The sequence below is a fragment of the Lissotriton helveticus genome, chromosome 12 (assembly GCF_964261635.1).
Source record: "Lissotriton helveticus chromosome 12, aLisHel1.1, whole genome shotgun sequence".
Classification (NCBI taxonomy): domain Eukaryota; kingdom Metazoa; phylum Chordata; class Amphibia; order Caudata; family Salamandridae; genus Lissotriton; species Lissotriton helveticus.
Genome location: NC_136073.1, coordinates 370,455,203 through 370,473,469, shown reverse-complemented (window position 1 = coordinate 370,473,469; position 18,267 = coordinate 370,455,203). Strand labels below are relative to the sequence as shown.

The 18,267-nt window shown below is 48.1% G+C and overlaps 1 protein-coding gene across 1 annotated transcript in view; it reads right to left on the bottom strand.

The window, feature by feature from the left end:
- The window catches only part of LOC144799915 (acyl-coenzyme A diphosphatase NUDT19-like), a 244,771-nt gene that overhangs the window by 53,235 nt on the left and 173,269 nt on the right, over positions 1-18,267 (bottom strand). The window lies entirely within an intron of this gene.

Genomic DNA, 18,267 nt, shown 5'->3' with positions numbered 1-18,267 from the left:
TCGAGCTGCTGTGTTTATATCCCCAATAATGCTCCGACAGTATACGAAGCGATCTCTAAGCTACACAAAATTTCCGACTCTATTCACGTAGACAAGGGAAATTGGTCGCTAATGGAATGGCTTTGGACTCTATTATCTGCGTGGGGATGGAAGGTTCTGGTGGTCATTGGTATTGCCTTAGTGTTCCTATTCTCGTGCTGTCTCGTTATCCAGTGTGGCCCTGCCTTGTGTAGTCTTGGTGCTACAACCTGTTTAAGGAGACCACCTGTGTTGGGAGACAAGGTGTGAGAAAGAATAATGCTACAGCAACATATTACTGATCTGATGAACATCGAGACAGACTCTGACATAGAGTGAGTAATTGCCTATGTAAGGGCAAAAGGAGGGTCTGAGGTTCCGTGACAATTCGAATTCCGTGTTTTCGACGTTGTCATAAACCAATAATTTCGGTACCAGTAAACCGTAAATGATCCATATAGTATACCCTGGTGTTTTCGCTATGCTACGAGCAAGAACACTCGTGTTACAAGCACATTTCCACTGCATCATGGCATCCATTTTGGAATACAGCATCCATCTTGTATTCTTGCCCTCACATAGTCAATGAGCGAACAGTGACCTCCGATCAATTCATTGCGCTAAAAGACACGTAGGCTTTAGCCGGCGATTCACCTTGTGAATGACACGTGCACCCTAGTTCAGAAACGCTGTGGCCGCATGACTCGGCAAAAGCTGCCCCCTCTGCCTGAGGCCAGTCCTGCTATACTGGTTCTCGTGCTCGTTGGACTGATCATGATTAGGCGGCCGAAAACGGCAGCCGTGCCCATTTACGACCCACAAACATCTCTTATCCTATTTTTCTATCTTCTACACTGGCTCTGCTCCTTTCCTTCTGGGCCTTTATTAGGGGGAGGTAACGAAATTTACGATGAGGCGGTCCGGCTCCTGAATGAGAAGATGACATGAGATTTTGATCGAACAGTGGGAACTCCTCATTTGTAATGTTTGACATCAGAAATTCGTGGACGGTTCCTGTTTAGCGCCAAATATTTATTGTTTAGGATACAAAGTTTAAGAAATGTACGAGTATGTGAAGAATGTTGCCTACAGCTAGAAATTGTGTATTTAAGGAACAACCCACCTCGTACAAATCGAACAGGCTCCTAGAATCTGCCCGTGTGTAGTTTCTGTGACTTCTGTATCCCTGCAGTAATAAACCTTTGGTCTTTGACGCCACCATTCGAGAAGCCCGTGTTTCTGTTTGATTTGTGCACCAAGACAGGTAGAACTCAGGGGTCTTCGGGTGTTATCCCTGACACCTCTGGACCGTAATTTAGTCCAGAACTCCAGAACAGTCCAGCCCGAACTGCCAAGCCAGGTCCTCCCTGGACTGTAAACAAGCATCCAAGGACCGGTTTCGGGCTATCAGCCCTCTTCAGCCTGGATAGCTTGATTCCAGTGGCATGGAGAGCACGGGACTCACGTCTGAGCATACCCGTCCCACTCGGGGTGACAAATGCAAAACAACAGGTGATGGACAGAATGCAGAACAATGTCATACATTCACCCCAGTACAGAGATCTGGGCCTAAATCCATCGTTTTTTTGCTCACCATGCCTTTCCAGTTTGAACCCAGCTATATGCAAATCAATCTTGACCCTGTGCCCAATGGGAACAGTCCAGCCCGAACTGCCAAGCCAGGTCCTCCCTGGACTGGAAACAAGCATCCAAGGACCGGTTTCGGGCTATCAGCCCTCTTCAGCCTGGATAGCTTGATTCCAGTGGCATGGAGAGCACGGGACTCACGTCTGAGCATACCCGTCCCACTCGGGGTGACAAATGCAAAACAACAGGTGATGGACAGAATGCAGAACAATGTCATACATTCACCCCAGTACAGAGATCTGGGCCTAAATCCATTGTTTTTTTGCTCACCATGCCTTTCCAGTTTGAACCCAGCTATATGCAAATGAGTCTTGACCCTGTGCCCAATGGGAACAGTCCAGCCCGAACTGCCAAGCCAGGTCCTCCCTGGACTGGAAACAAGCATCCAAGGACCGGTTTCGGGCTATAAGCCCTCTTCAGCCTGGATAGCTTGATTCCAGTGGCATGGAGAGCACGGGACTCACGTCTGAGCACACCCGTCCCACTCGGGGTGACAAATGCAAAACAACAGGTGATGGACAGAATGCAGAACAATGTCATACATTCACCCCAGTACAGAGATCTGGGCCTAAATCCATCGTTTTTTTGCTCACCATGCCTTTCCAGTTTGAACCCAGCTATATGCAAATCAGTCTTGACCCTGTGCCCAATGGGAACAGTCCAGCCCGAACTGCCAAGCCAGGTCCTCCCTGGACTGGAAACAAGCATCCAAGGACCGGTTTCGGGCTATCAGCCCTCTTCAGCCTGGATAGCTTGATTCCAGTGGCATGGAGAGCACGGGACTCACGTCTGAGCATACCCGTCCCACTCGGGGTGACAAATGCAAAACAACAAGTCATGGACAGAATGCAGAACAATGTCATACATTCACCCCAGTACAGAGATCTGGGCCTAAATCCATCGTTTTTTTGCTCACCATGCCTTTCCAGTTTGAACCCAGCTATATGCAAATCAGTCTTGACCCTGTGCCCAATGGGAACAATCCAGCCCGAACTGCCAAGCCAGGTCCTCCCTGGACTGGAAACAAGCATCCAAGGACCGGTTTCGGGCTATCAGCCCTCTTCAGCCTGGATAGCTTGATTCCAGTGGCATGGAGAGCACGGGACTCACGTCTGAGCATACCCGTCCCACTCGGGGTGACAAATGCAAAACAACAGGTGATGGACAGAATGCAGAACAATGTCATACATTCACCCCAGTACAGAGATCTGGGCCTAAATCCATCGTTTTTTTGCTCACCATGCCTTTCCAGTTTGAACCCAGCTATATGCAAATGAGTCTTGACCCTGTGCCCAATGGGAACAGTCCAGCCCGAACTGCCAAGCCAGGTCCTCCCAGGACTGGAAACAAGCATCCAAGGACCGGTTTCGGGCTATAAGCCCTCTTCAGCCTGGATAGCTTGATTCCAGTGGCATGGAGAGCACGGGACTCACGTCTGAGCATACCCGTCCCACTCGGGGTGACAAATGCAAAACAACAGGTGATGGACAGAATGCAGAACAATGTCATACATTCACCCCAGTACAGAGATCTGGGCCTAAATCCATCGTTTTTTTGCTCACCATGCCTTTCCAGTTTGAACCCAGCTATATGCAAATCAGTCTTGACCCTGTGCCCAATGGGAACAGTCCAGCCCGAACTGCCAAGCCAGGTCCTCCCTGGACTGGAAACAAGCATCCAAGGACCGGTTTCGGGCTATCAGCCCTCTTCAGCCTGGATAGCTTGATTCCAGTGGCATGGAGAGCACGGGACTCACGTCTGAGCATACCCGTCCCACTCGGGGTGACAAATGCAAAACAACAGGTGATGGACAGAATGCAGAACAATGTCATACATTCACCCCAGTACAGAGATCTGGGCCTAAATCCATCGTTTTTTTGCTCACCATGCCTTTCCAGTTTGAACCCAGCTATATGCAAATCAGTCTTGACCCTGTGCCCAATGGGAACAGTCCAGCCCGAACTGCCAAGCCAGGTCCTCCCTGGACTGGAAACAAGCATCCAAGGACCGGTTTCGGGCTATCAGCCCTCTTCAGCCTGGATAGCTTGATTCCAGTGGCATGGAGAGCACGGGACTCACGTCTGAGCATACCCGTCCCACTCGGGGTGACAAATGCAAAACAACAGGTGATGGACAGAATGCAGAACAATGTCATACATTCACCCCAGTACAGAGATCTGGGCCTAAATCCATCGTTTTTTTGCTCACCATGCCTTTCCAGTTTGAACCCAGCTATATGCAAATCAGTCTTGACCCTGTGCCCAATGAGAACAGTCCAGCCCGAACTGCCAAGCCAGGTCCTCCCTGGACTGGAAACAAGCATCCAAGGACCGGTTTCGGGCTATCAGCCCTCTTCAGCCTGGATAGCTTGATTCCAGTGGCATGGAGAGCACGGGACTCACGTCTGAGCATACCCGTCCCACTCGGGGTGACAAATGCAAAACAACAGGTGATGGACAGAATGCAGAACAATGTCATACATTCACCCCAGTACAGAGATCTGGGCCTAAATCCATCGTTTTTTTGCTCACCATGCCTTTCCAGTTTGAACCCAGCTATATGCAAATCAGTCTTGACCCTGTGCCCAATGGGAACAGTCCAGCCCGAACTGCCAAGCCAGGTCCTCCCTGGACTGGAAACAAGCATCCAAGGACCGGTTTCGGGCTATCAGCCCTCTTCAGCCTGGATAGCTTGATTCCAGTGGCATGGAGAGCACGGGACTCACGTCTGAGCATACCCGTTCCACTCGGGGTGACAAATGCAAAACAACAGGTGATGGACAGAATGCAGAACAATGTCATACATTCACCCCAGTACAGAGATCTGGGCCTAAATCCATCGTTTTTTTGCTCACCATGCCTTTCCAGTTTGAACCCAGCTATATGCAAATCAGTCTTGACCCTGTGCCCAATGGGAACAGTCCAGCCCGAACTGCCAAGCCAGGTCCTCCCTGGACTGGAAACAAGCATCCAAGGACCGGTTTCGGGCTATCAGCCCTCTTCAGCCTGGATAGCTTGATTCCAGTGGCATGGAGAGCACGGGACTCACGTCTGAGCATACCCGTCCCACTCGGGGTGACAAATGCAAAACAACAGGTGATGGACAGAATGCAGAACAATGTCATACATTCACCCCAGTACAGAGATCTGGGCCTAAATCCATGCTCACTACATCCATGGGCAACAGTGACATTAAGTTGCAGTCTCGATCAATGGGGATATATTCTCCTCGCACGCAGCAATTGCAGCATCACTTGATATATCCCTGGTACTCAAAAGGTATACTTGGAGGGGACCCCATATATCCCTAGGCCTACATTTCATTGGTAGTGTTTCCGCATATACCGCATGTTGCTCTTGGCAATGTGTGAGATCTGCCAGCCAGTCTTTGAATTTCGGTGCTCTGCCTCGCCTCCAGCGACATGCTACTCTACGCTTAGCAAGCAACAATGAAATGTCAAGCAGTTTCCGATGTTGTTTGGGTATCTGCATAGTGTAGCCCAGAAGCATGATTAGTGGGTCTCTATCAAAGGTGTACCCCATTATAGCCTGGAGGGCCGCATGTACTTCCGTCCAGTATTCCCACACTCCAGGGCACTCCCATGCTAAGTGCAGAAACCCTGCTCCTTCCGCCTTGCATCTCAGGCATCTATCATCCACTGACAAACGGAACCGGAGCATCAGCACCGGCGTATAATAAAGCCGTTGTAGGAACTTGTAGTGTGTTACCTTAAGCCGGCAGCTTGCCGATATGTGAGCCGTTATAGCGCAGCAATAGTTCCACTGCGCGTCTGTAATTTCACTTCCAATATCCGCACTCCATCGCGTGCGTGCCGGGCTTTCAGCCACCTGGCTGTGTTCCCTTATGCTCCTGTATATGTTTGACACCAAGTGTCCGCCAGTATCAGAACTCAACATCCCGTGTAGTGGGACAGCAATTTCCGGCTCCATCGGGTAGTTTGGCAGTATCCCCTTCAACCCCTGGGATAAGCGAATATAATAGTATACCTCGAGGGGGTGGGCTGGAGCTCCTGAAACAGTTGCTCCTTATTACGGAGTCGTCCGCCCAGGAATAGATCCCCCCAACTAGCAATCCCGAGCAGCCTGCACATAGCTTGAAATCCTGACTCCTGTAGTATAGTAGAGGCATCATAGGATGGTATGCAAGTGTCATCTGCGGGGAGTATAAGAGCTGTATTTGCAATTTACGTGCTATCCGTCGCCAGGCATCTATCGTGCACGACACCGTGGTGGGTCTGGTTTCTAGAGCCGTGACAGGACCCCGTGTTAGGCCGGCCAGTGGGAGCGGGTGTGCCACCCAGTCCTCTGCTGCTAGTTGCGGCATATATGGTGTTGGTACCATCCAATGATAAGCGTAATGAACCTGCGCACTCATATAGTACACCTCAAAATCTGGCACATCAAATCCGCCCTTATCATAAGGCAGCGTCACAGTACACCATTTAAGACGTGGTCGCTTACCACCCCAGAACAGCCCCAGTAATTCCGACTGCAGCGTTGCAAAAAAAAAGCACCCGGGTAATAGGGTACATTAAGGAATAGATAAAGGAAGCTTGGCAATATGACCATCTTAATAAGCGACACTCTACCCGCCAGGGAAAGCGGCAAGGAGATCCAGCACGTTACATTATCCGCCAATTTGGTAATCGCTGTCGCATAGTTTAGTCTTAACGTCTCATCCCTATCAATAGATACCTGTATTCCCAGGTATCGGAGGTCCGAGCTACACCATTCAAGTGGGTAATCCAGCTAAAATTCCTTTACAGCAGCGGTGAGGGGAAAAAATTGTGACTTGCCCCAATGTATCTGTATGCCTGACATCCTTCCAAACACTAAGAATTCTCTCAGCAATGGGTTAAGATTCATTTGGGGATCAGTAACATATAGCGTCAAGTCATCTGCATACAATGACACCCCTATTTGCCGCTGAAAGCATTTGAAAGCACTCGCCTTATGCAATTGTCGTATCCGACAAGCCAATGGCTCTATCACGATGGCAAAAGGTAGGGGAGAAAGAGGACACCCCTGCCGGGTACCTCTTGTGATCGATAGCTGTGTAGATAGCCGGCCATTAATCAGGACTCTAGCGGTAGGTTGCTTATACAGTAATTGGATCCACGAGATAAACAATCTGGGGAATCCCATTCTATGCAGTATGGTGAACAAAAATTGCCATTCGACCGAATCGAATGCCTTTGTGGCATCCAAAAACACAGCGGCTACCGGAAATTCTGGTGCTATAGTTTGAATCAATTAAAACAGGGTGCACAGATTATGACTTGTGGACCGTCCCGGAACGAACCCCGCCTAGTCTGGGAGTACTATCTTGGTCATGAGAAGAGAGAGACGTGTGGCCAGTACCTTGGCCAAGATTTTAGCGTCACAGTTGATGAGGGACAATGGGCGGTAAGAGTCGCAGTCTGTGGGATCTTTCCCCGGCTTTAAGAGAGAAGTGATAACCACTTCCCGCATTGAGCAGGGCAATATAACGATCTCTAAGGATTCTTCATAGACCTCCTTGAGTACTGGGGCCATTATGTCGATGTACTGCTTGTAAAATTCAGCAGGTAGCCCATTACTACCAGACGCCTTGCCGTTTTTCAATGACATAATTGCCTCCCTAATCTCATCCAGCTCCAGGGGGTCCGCAAGAAACTTCCTGTGCACATCGCTTAACCAGCATAGCGCAATGTCGTCCAAGAACGCCTCGGCACCCTCAGCCACTTGCCCCTGTGTCGTGTACAATGTTTTGTAATGTGTCTGTAAGGTGCAAAGAATCCCATCCGTGTCCTGGTAGTGCCCACCATCTCTTGCAGTGATCTCTAGTATAGTGTTTCCGAAACGGGGATGTCGAATGAGTTCCGCCAGTGCCCGTCCTGGTCTTTCACCCTCGCAGTACTTGCGGGCCACCCAGTGTTTCCCTCTAAATTTCATCTCTCTGGCCGCCTCTTCTTCAAATTCTGACAATTTTTTCCTAAAGTCCCTATGTAGTCTCCCATCACTACTAAGCATGGGCGTAAAATCCGCTCCGCTCGCGGATTTTTCGGATTTTCGGCAAATCCGCAATCCGCGAACGCTCGCGAATTTGTCGAAAATCCGTGAATCCGCTCGCGGCGGATTTTTTGCTTGGTTGCGGCGCGCGGCGTGGTGCACGGCGTTCACTTTCCGTCATATTAGCGTTTGCCGAGTTGTTTTTCTTTGCGAGTGACGCGCCATTTTAGATCTTGCTGCGTGTTCCCGCGGGAGTTTGTCGCCCGCGAATACGTACTCGCGGCTTGCCACCTTGCACAGCACACCTCGCGAGAGTTCGCAATTGCGAACACGTAGTTGCGGCGGAAAGGAACAATCTCGCACTTGCGAAATAGAGATTTTGCAATTTCGCACAAGAAAATCACCAGCAAACAGGATAAACCTTCAGAAAATTATGATTTTTATCAGAATCACTCCTCAGGTTGACATTTGCATGGCCTTTTTTTTTTGCAAGGAGTCCATTTTGGGGGGGGGGGAGGAAGGAAGTGCCCCACAGTCTCCAACTTCCTGTTCCTGTCCAGCAGGCTCCTCCCAGTGCTTTGTCCATCTCCTGGTCACTTTCATTTGGATCTGGAGCTGGAAGGATTACTTTTTGTGGGTGCTGCTGGATATTTGGATTTGAGGCCTTTTTGACTGTCTTTGGATCACTTTTGGATTAGAAATCAACTTTCACAAGTAAGTTTGTTTGGGGCATTACAGTTGCTGCAAGTAAAATTTTGGAACTTTTTCAGAACATTAAATAAATTATATTGTGGGTAGCCACAGTATCCAGTAGGACCAGGGTTGGTTAGGGGTGCATGATACAACTGTTTTGTTGAATTTAAACACCATTTAGGCCATGGATGGGCTGGGATTGTGCTGATTTTTGTCTTTTTTTTGGGACTGCTGGTGGGGCCCTTTGCCCAGGGGTGGTGAGTGTTGCATGGGCCTAGTCTTTCTGTGGGGTGTCTTCTTAAATGTAAACATAATTGAGGCCATGGATGGGCTGGGATTGTGCTTATTTTATTGTTTTTTGTCTTTTTTGGGGGGCTGCTGGTGTGGCCTTTTGCCCAGGGGTGGTGGTGCATGGACTGAGTGTGCCTGTGGTGTGGTCTCACTCTCTTTAATGTAAACATCATGGATGGCATTGGATTGTGGTGATTTCTGGCTGTTTTTCTGTTTTTTGGGGGTGTACTGTTGATGTGGACTGGTCATGTGGGTGGTGGTGGTGGCCATCTTGAGTGCTGGCTGGTACAGGCAACATGTGCCTGGGGTGTAAGGGGCCATTTTGAGGAGAGGCAGTGTCTGAGGCCTGCACTTATTTTGCCTACTTTTCATCCATTATGCCCAGGGGTAGTGAGTGTTGCATGGGCCTAGTGTTTCTGAGGGGTGTCTTCTTGAATTTAAACACCATTGAGGCCATGGATGGGCTGGGATTGTGCTGATTTTATTGTTTTTTGTCTTTTTTTTGGGCCTGCTGGTGGGGCCCTTTGCCCAGGGGTGGTGAGTGTTGCATGGGCCTAGTCTTTCTGTGGGGTGTCTTCTTGAATTTAAACATAATTGAGGCCATGGATGGGCTGGGATTGGGCTTATTTTATTGTTTTTTGTCGTTTTTGGGGGGCTGCTGGTGTGGCCTTTTGCCCAGGGGTGGTGGGTGGTGCATGGACTGAGTGTGCCTGTGGTGTGGTCTCACTCTCTTTAATGTAAACATCATGGATGGCGTTGGATTGTGGTGATTTCTGGCTGTTTTTCTGTTTTTTGGGGGTGTACTGTTATGTGGACTGGCCATGTGGGTGGTGGTGGTGGTGGCCATCTTGAGTGCTGGCTGGTACAGGCAACATGTGCCTGGGGTGTAAGGGGCCATTTTGAGGAGAGGCAGTGTCTGAGGCCTGCACTTATTTTGCCTACTTTTCATCCATTATGCCCAGGGGTAGTGAGTGTTGCATGGGCCTAGTGTTTCTGAGGGGTGTCTTCTTGAATTTAAACACCATTGAGGCCATGGATGGGCTGGGATTGTGCTGATTTTATTGTTTTTTGTCTTTTTTTTGGGCCTGCTGGTGGGGCCCTTTGCCCAGGGGTGGTGAGTGTTGCATGGGCCTAGTCTTTCTGTGGGGTGTCTTCTTGAATTTAAACATAATTGAGGCCATGGATGGGCTGGGATTGGGCTTATTTTATTGTTTTTTGTCGTTTTTGGGGGGCTGCTGGTGTGGCCCTTTGCCCAGGGGTGGTGGGTGGTGCATGGACTGAGTGTGCCTGTGGTGTGGTCTCACTCTCTTTAATGTAAACATCATGGATGGCGTTGGATTGTGGTGATTTCTGGCTGTTTTTCTGTTTTTTGGGGGTGTACTGTTGATGTGGACTGGCCATGTGGGTGGTGGTGGTGGTGGCCATCTTGAGTGCTGGCTGGTACAGGCAACATGTGCCTGGGGTGTAAGGGGCCATTTTGAGGAGAGGCAGTGTCTGAGGCCTGCACTTATTTTGCCTACTTTTCATCCATTATGCCCAGGGGTAGTGAGTGTTGCATGGGCCTAGTGTTTCTGAGGGGTGTCTTCTTGAATTTAAACACCATTGAGGCCATGGATGGGCTGGGATTGTGCTGATTTTATTGTTTTTTGTCTTTTTTTTGGGCCTGCTGGTGGGGCCCTTTGCCCAGGGGTGGTGAGTGTTGCATGGGCCTAGTCTTTCTGTGGGGTGTCTTCTTGAATTTAAACATAATTGAGGCCATGGATGGGCTGGGATTGGGCTTATTTTATTGTTTTTTGTCGTTTTTGGGGGGCTGCTGGTGTGGCCTTTTGCCCAGGGGTGGTGGGTGGTGCATGGACTGAGTGTGCCTGTGGTGTGGTCTCACTCTCTTTAATGTAAACATCATGGATGGCGTTGGATTGTGGTGATTTCTGGCTGTTTTTCAGTTTTTTGGGGGTGTACTGTTGATGTGGACTGGCCATGTGGGTGGTGGTGGTGGCCATCTTGAGTGCTGGCTGGTACAGGCAACATGTGCCTGGGGTGTAAGGGGCCATTTTGAGGAGAGGCAGTGTCTGAGGCCTGCACTTATTTTGCCTACTTTTCATCCATTATGCCCAGGGGTAGTGAGTGTTGCATGGGCCTAGTGTTTCTGAGGGGTGTCTTCTTGAATTTAAACACCATTGAGGCCATGGATGGGCTGGGATTGTGCTGATTTTATTGTTTTTTGTCTTTTTTTTGGGCCTGCTGGTGGGGCCCTTTGCCCAGGGGTGGTGAGTGTTGCATGGGCCTAGTCTTTCTGTGGGGTGTCTTCTTGAATTTAAACATAATTGAGGCCATGGATGGGCTGGGATTGGGCTTATTTTATTGTTTTTTGTCGTTTTTGGGGGGCTGCTGGTGTGGCCTTTTGCCCAGGGGTGGTGGGTGGTGCATGGACTGAGTGTGCCTGTGGTGTGGTCTCACTCTCTTTAATGTAAACATCATGGATGGCGTTGGATTGTGGTGATTTCTGGCTGTTTTTCAGTTTTTTGGGGGTGTACTGTTGATGTGGACTGGCCATGTGGGTGGTGGTGGTGGCCATCTTGAGTGCTGGCTGGTACAGGCAACATGTGCCTGGGGTGTAAGGGGCCATTTTGAGGAGAGGCAGTGTCTGAGGCCTGCACTTATTTTGCCTACTTTTCATCCATTATGCCCAGGGGTAGTGAGTGTTGCATGGGCCTAGTGTTTCTGAGGGGTGTCTTCTTGAATTTAAACACCATTGAGGCCATGGATGGGCTGGGATTGTGCTGATTTTATTGTTTTTTGTCTTTTTTTTGGGCCTGCTGGTGGGGCCCTTTGCCTAGGGGTGGTGAGTGTTGCATGGGCCTAGTCTTTCTGTGGGGTGTCTTCTTGAATTTAAACATAATTGAGGCCATGGATGGGCTGGGATTGGGCTTATTTTATTGTTTTTTGTCGTTTTTGGGGGGCTGCTGGTGTGGCATTGTAAGTATGAGATTTAGCTTTTCCGCTGTTTGGGGGTGTTGTGTCGGGGGTTTTTTTGCGGGTGGGTTGGCGGGTCTTGCCTGGGGCATTCCTGGGAAGGTCTAATACCGGATACAAGTGTTTTGGACAAAATCCATAAGGAACAGCCTTTTTTTTGCCATTTCTTCAGACATCTTGCTCAATGTAGCGTTTTGGGGGGCTTCCTGCTGTTCGTGGGTGGGTTGCGGCCGGGGTCTCTGTCGAAGCACTGCTGCGACAGTCTAATCTTGATTGCATTTGCTTTTCAGGAAATCCGTGGTGGAAAACAGGAGTTATGATGATTGATGATGACCTAGCTGCACAGCGCGTTACTTTGGACCGAAGGCCGAGAGATATTGTAAGTATGAGATTTAGCTTTTTCGCTGTTTGGGGGTGTTGCCGCGTGTTTTTTTGCGGGTGGGTTGGCGGGTCTTGGCTGGGGCATTCCTGGGAAGGTCTAATACCGGCTAGAAGTTTGTTGGACAAAATCCATAAGGAAACACCAGTTTTGGCACTTTTTGTAAGTTAGGGTTCGTTAGGGTTAGCCCTAGCAGCAGGATTGCATGTGTTTAGGGGGGTTCTATTGCAACGCGGTTCTGTTGTTGTAGAGCACTGTTGGAGCGATGCTGGCTATGGATACTTTTGCTTGCAGGCAAGTGGTTTGAATACAATCCACGGTCTGTATTTGGGTCTACTGTTACTTTCAAAGTACGTTTTGTAACCATTTTTCTGCTAGGCATCGTTTTTGGAGATATGATTGGGTTCTTCTACATTTTTGCGACTGGCTTTAGTAAGGGTCTTGGTGGGAGCATTGCTGGGAAGGTCAAATTTTGTTCTAAAACACAGTAGTACACCCACCTTGAGGGGAAAGATCCGCTATAATATTTTGGCCATACTTATTGATCCTTAAAAAGGTGACTCAGACAGAGCACGCAATTTCAAAAATATTGTACTGTCTATTAGGGAAATCAAAGTGTCACTTTTTGAACCACACAGCGTACATACCTTTTATTTATTTATCAGTGGTATTGTAATAGCACTTCCTGTTTTCCGTTCAATAATTACAGGCCGGGTTTCAGTCAACATCCGCCAGGCAGGCAGTGGACAGGGTGTCTCTTCTGTCAGTGGTCACCACCACATTGATGGACGAAGCGTCAGCTGGAATGGAGGAGTGCCGCCAATAAGAGGAATTGTTTGCTGCATGCAACTTACTTACCAATTTCAACAGGACAACTCCAACAACATACGCAATACAGATACAGTATCCATTGTTGTCTTTTATTCTATGAGTGTGACTGCATGTGCTTACCTTTAGTTTGTAACCAAAGATTGTCTGTAAACTCTGTATCTTCAATTATTGTTTGTCCATGCTCTGCTTTTTTTTTCTTCTCTCAACAAAACCTACCCAAAAAGAAACCCCCATTCCCATCCATTTTACAAACCCTAACCCTCTTCCCCCGGGCTGTGTTGTTTTGCTTGATGTCTGACTAAAATGACATCAATAATTCCACACACTTGCTGGGGAGGATAAGGTGATAGCAGCAACAGGCTGGTGAAGGAATACGAGGATATCTTCTAGACTTACTCAGCCTCAGTACTATATCTTCTAGTAGTAGTAGCCAATGTCAAATAAATTCAACGCAAGTACTAGTTATACTTGCAATACTTTACCATTTGTTAGGCTACATTATGGCACTGTTCTAGTGTACTGTCACCTGCTATTTTCTCGATCGTACCGTAACCGTTGTAATGCTACAGTAAGGAGTACAAACAAGGTTTCGTTTTCTTTTTTTCCATAGGCATGCAACTGCCACTGTGTCACACCACTAGTACCACCGCAATGAGGAAATGTCACCCGCCCAGGAATGACAACGTTAATCCCCATTTCACCTGGAGCCAGCCCTGGGCCTAGCCCTAATTTCTAACACAAATTACAGGTAAGATAAGCGTTTGGTGGGAGGTAGTATAATGGAGTATTATTTCGGAGTAGACAAGAGATTGACGGTTGTACTACTAAAGTCCTACGACTGTTCAGGAAAACAAAGTTACTGTTACACCCCCGCCCCCCACCCACCAGACTGAAAAGCAGTAAAAAACAGGTATGGTCAGATAAAGTTGAAAAATATATTTATTTATCCCTAACAAAATAATCTCCCTCACCCACCCTAACCCCAACGATTGTCTCTGAAACGTCCCAAAACGATCCCAACTCCCAAATCCCACCCCCCAAAAGTCTATAAAAAAAGGGCAAGGGACACTCCACTACTGGAGGGTGCTGGTGCTGGTGCATGATGCGGCATGGGCATCATACTCCTTGCGGAGGGTGGCAAGCTCGGAGCGGAGGCCCTTAACCAAGGTCTTATACCTCAGGACCTCCTGCTCCAGGTTGGACATGCGGACTCGTAGGCGGCGTTGGCGTTCCTTGCAGCTCCTGTGGGGGGCAGCTGGTATTTCGGTTGCTTGGCGGTGGCGGTCGGCTTTCTTAGCCCGGCTCGGTCCCGCTGGCTTAGTCACGGAGGAGGATGCAGTGGTCACAGTCGAAGATGTTGCCCCGCTCGACTGCGTGTCCTCCTCCTCCTCCAGGGCCACCAGCCGCCGATACTCGGCGACTGTGGCCTCCAGCCTCCGTTGCCGGGCCAATCTAGCCTGCTCCCTCCTTGTTGTTGATTTGGAAGGAGCAACTATATGAAGAAAGAAAGACATAGTCTGTAACCAATGCTCCTTATTAATAACACAAAGTGATTGAGCCGAAAGTTGGGTCACAGAGTACAAGTAGCAAATTGAAAGCACAGTACATAACTATTGAGGACAGTATCTATGTAACCTCCCACTTCTGCATCCTTGCTCTAACAGTAGTGGTAGTTTAATGAACTAATTCTACGACCACTATGGACTTCCATTACAGTCGACTATGACAGTACACCAGTCTTATTCTTCTTCTTCTCTCTTGTTTAGGGAAATGGGTACGTTATCTTATGCAAGCCGGCAGAATGACATGGACACAGCACAGTGAAGTTGCACCCGAGAAAAAAAGTTGCACACCATGATGATGGAGACAGACTTGCGTTACTGTACCGGTCCAGTACATGCAGGTGGTGAAGCTATTACTTTTCTATTACGGGTGGCACTGAGAATACTCTGTTACAAGGGCTACTGCTTAATTAATTTACCTTTCACCCTACAGTGCAAATGAGTACTAGAAAAGGAAACTGAAGAAGCTAACTAATTTGATTATCTATCACTTCACATGGGACGTATTTAATGACAGATGAGATGACTTTAGGTGCTTTGCTTAATATTGAGTGAACAGTGATACACCCACACATGAATGACGTACTACAAGTAAACTAAAGTTATTAAGAGAGGTACGGAGTGTCCACCGTAATAACCAGATATATGCTGTGAATGCAAACGCAATACAAAGTACTGCTACTATTCATGGTAGTATTGGACACATTTACAATTTCTTTTCCTTGCCTTCCCTGCACTGGGACGGACGTGCGGGTGCGGTGGTACATGCTCTTCAAGGTAACACTTACTTCACCTGGCGACCATCTACTCTCTCTAGATACACATGTGCTATGTAAGAGTCAGAGAATACCATGCTCCAGGCATCCATTCAGTCAAAGTATACGCACACATACAGTTTCTGTTTCACCCACCCAGGCTGCTGTCCTTCCACCCATCCTTGCTTCATCATTGACCCAGCCATGCACCATACCATATTCTTTCCTTCCCAGCCACCTCTGGGTCCAAGCAAACACATATCGTTCTTCTTTGCCAGCCATCATACAAGTTCGCGTCCCACTTACTTACACCCTTCTTTCGCTTTTCGTTCATCCCATCCATCACGTTCGTCTAAGAACTTATTGGGATTCTTCTCACCAAAAACTTCACAGCTAAGTCGAAGTACATTTCGAGGAGGCTACTACCTGGTTGATTTGTAATTGTAATACACCCGTGCAGAAAGCACACTATGCAGTCTTCAATCTCAATAAGTAAGGAATATATAGCTTACCTGTTTCCGCCACCACCGTTTGATCCCCCACAGGAACGGCCACAAGCTCTTCTAACGCCGCCACCTCCCCAGAGGCCTCCGAGTCCAATTCCAACACAGCCACCTCCGCGCTGGCCCCGTCACCAGATGTTACACCTACAAAGTACATTTAAGAATGTTAGAATACACCACTCACTACTATATAATATTTGGTCTAGGAGAAATGTTAAAAAAACAGAATACAATGTAATAATTTGTGACTGTCTACTCCATAGTAAAAATGTCCCATTTTCCAGGGAAGGCTGTTGTCTTGCTGCACTTTTATGCACAACTGATGAATGCTTGCTTTTGATTTTTAACACGCACCACTTTTTCTCCTAACAGACAGAAGCTTGACTCCTGAGTCCTAAGAACACGACCAGGATCAAGTTCAAACTAGGTGAGAGTTCGGCTCGACCACAAGAAATGTGTCCAATTAATCGTCAGCACTAACCACTTTTCCGTTTACAGTTAAATAGTTTTATGACAAAGTAGATTTTAATAAATGTGTTTACTTTTAATAAAGCTTTTACACTTAAATAGACTCTGTGGTTTTTGTTCCTCTAGACTAGAGTGGATGAGCTAAAGGTTTTGGAATTTTTGCAAGCATGAGTGCCTCTGACACTTCTTGACTGTGCTGTGACTCCGTACTACTCTCTTGTCCTGCGTACGATAATCTAGAGATCATTGGGGATCTATAATCGGTGACTTCGGGAGCTGAATGACTCTGCCACACTATCTAGTCAGTAAGGAGACAGTGCATAGAGGTATTGCTGAATATAATGGGAGTCCAATGGAATTGCCAAATGTCCAATCTTAGTTAGCTACACAGACAGACTAATAAGAATAGTCTAGTAATACCACAGGGAGTCATATTCGAGGCAGGATAAGAATTTATATCCAGTCTACAAGAAGATCAAAGACGATTTAGAAAAAATCGAATGAGGAACGCTAGGAAAAAATAGGTACTGTTTATTAAAATGTAAACTTACTGGGGCCAGCAAAGGAGCCCTCGCCTGCCCGATCCTGGCCTGCATCCTCAGCACCCTCCTCCTGTGTCCTCTTGCCCTTGGGGGGAGCTGATGTACAACATGAAAGAAAGAAAAACCAGAAAACATGGATGAGATTTTTCAACCAAATCAAACATTTCAAAAGAACAATAACAACATATTTTGGAAAAATAGCAAATAGATAGACAACTATTCCACGGGATCTATCTCATGTGGTATACTACGTTATTCGTATTGCCTGATTTGCGGAACGTTGACTTAGAAAGTTCCTATGTAACTCAATAAACAGACTACTAAAGAGGTTTGCCTAGGCCTGGCACTGCAGGCAGCAGTGCGCAACACGTGACAGACAAAGTCCATCCTGCTTGCAGATCAGTGAATACTCAAACTATCAATCCACCCGCCACCACCGCCACTATTTCTTCTGATAGCCATGTGACTGTCTAAAGGAAGGACTGGACTTCAGTCTGTTGGGGCTGATTTATAAGTCCCTTGCGGAAGTTGCGGCTGATTTTCCTCCATTGTTGCGTGCCTTTTCTGACGCAGCGGCAGAAAAAAAGACTCGCCATGGTGTTGGTGCGGCGTATATATAAAAAAAAAAAACACATATGGGCATATGGGCGATGCATCACGTTGTAAAGCCCTGCGCCATCAGGGGGCGTTCCGGCGCAAGGGAGGGCGTACCTGCGCAGGAACGAATCCTAAAAGTGGCTGAGGGAAATCTACAAGATGTCAATCAGTCATTTTTAGGACAATGATGCATGACTCAAACCCTGCGCGCTTGAAGCCGACGTACGGCTTGATGCAGCATTGGGGAGATAGGGTACCCCAGAGCATTGCTGGAGCTGCGCCATCGTTGGCACGCAACTCCAGCAATGCGCTGCCTTTACGGCACAGATGCGTAAGGCTTCTGTGACGTTTTGGGCCAATGGGTGGTGGTGGCATGGCACACAATTACTGCCGCATCCCTGCTACTTTGCAGGGATGCGCCGGTAATTGAAAATATGACCCTTACTGTCTAGCATTACGCAGTTCTTTTCTTTACAGTACACTCATACATAATTTCTCAGGCCAATGAAATGCTTCTGAACACAACATACAAAACAAAGAAGCATAGTAGCAAGCAAGGCTACTGAGAAGGAGAGCAGTGCACCTGAAAATGAAATGCATAGAAGATTTTGAAATATAATTTACCTCAATGTAATCGGCAGCATTATTGCTCTTGGTAAAGAACAAAGATTTGCAAATAACAGAGCAGGATAAAACAGAGTAGTAAATGTACTACTACTACTACTCACCAAGCCCGGGGACCTCTACGCCGAGCGCGTCCAGCAAGTCCCGCTCCCGGTCCATGACATCGGTCCAGCGGTGGGTGGCCTGGTTATATGTGCGCCGGACCCCAGAGATCTTGTACATGGCCCGGCACACCTTCTCCCACCGCTGGCGGCGCTCCCGGATGCCATAGCCGGTCGCGATCTTGCCGCCTCCCAGGATCGTCTTGGGGAGGCGGCGCTGGACATGGAAGATCAGTGCCGCCACTTCCTCCGCGCTGAAGATCTCCCTCGGG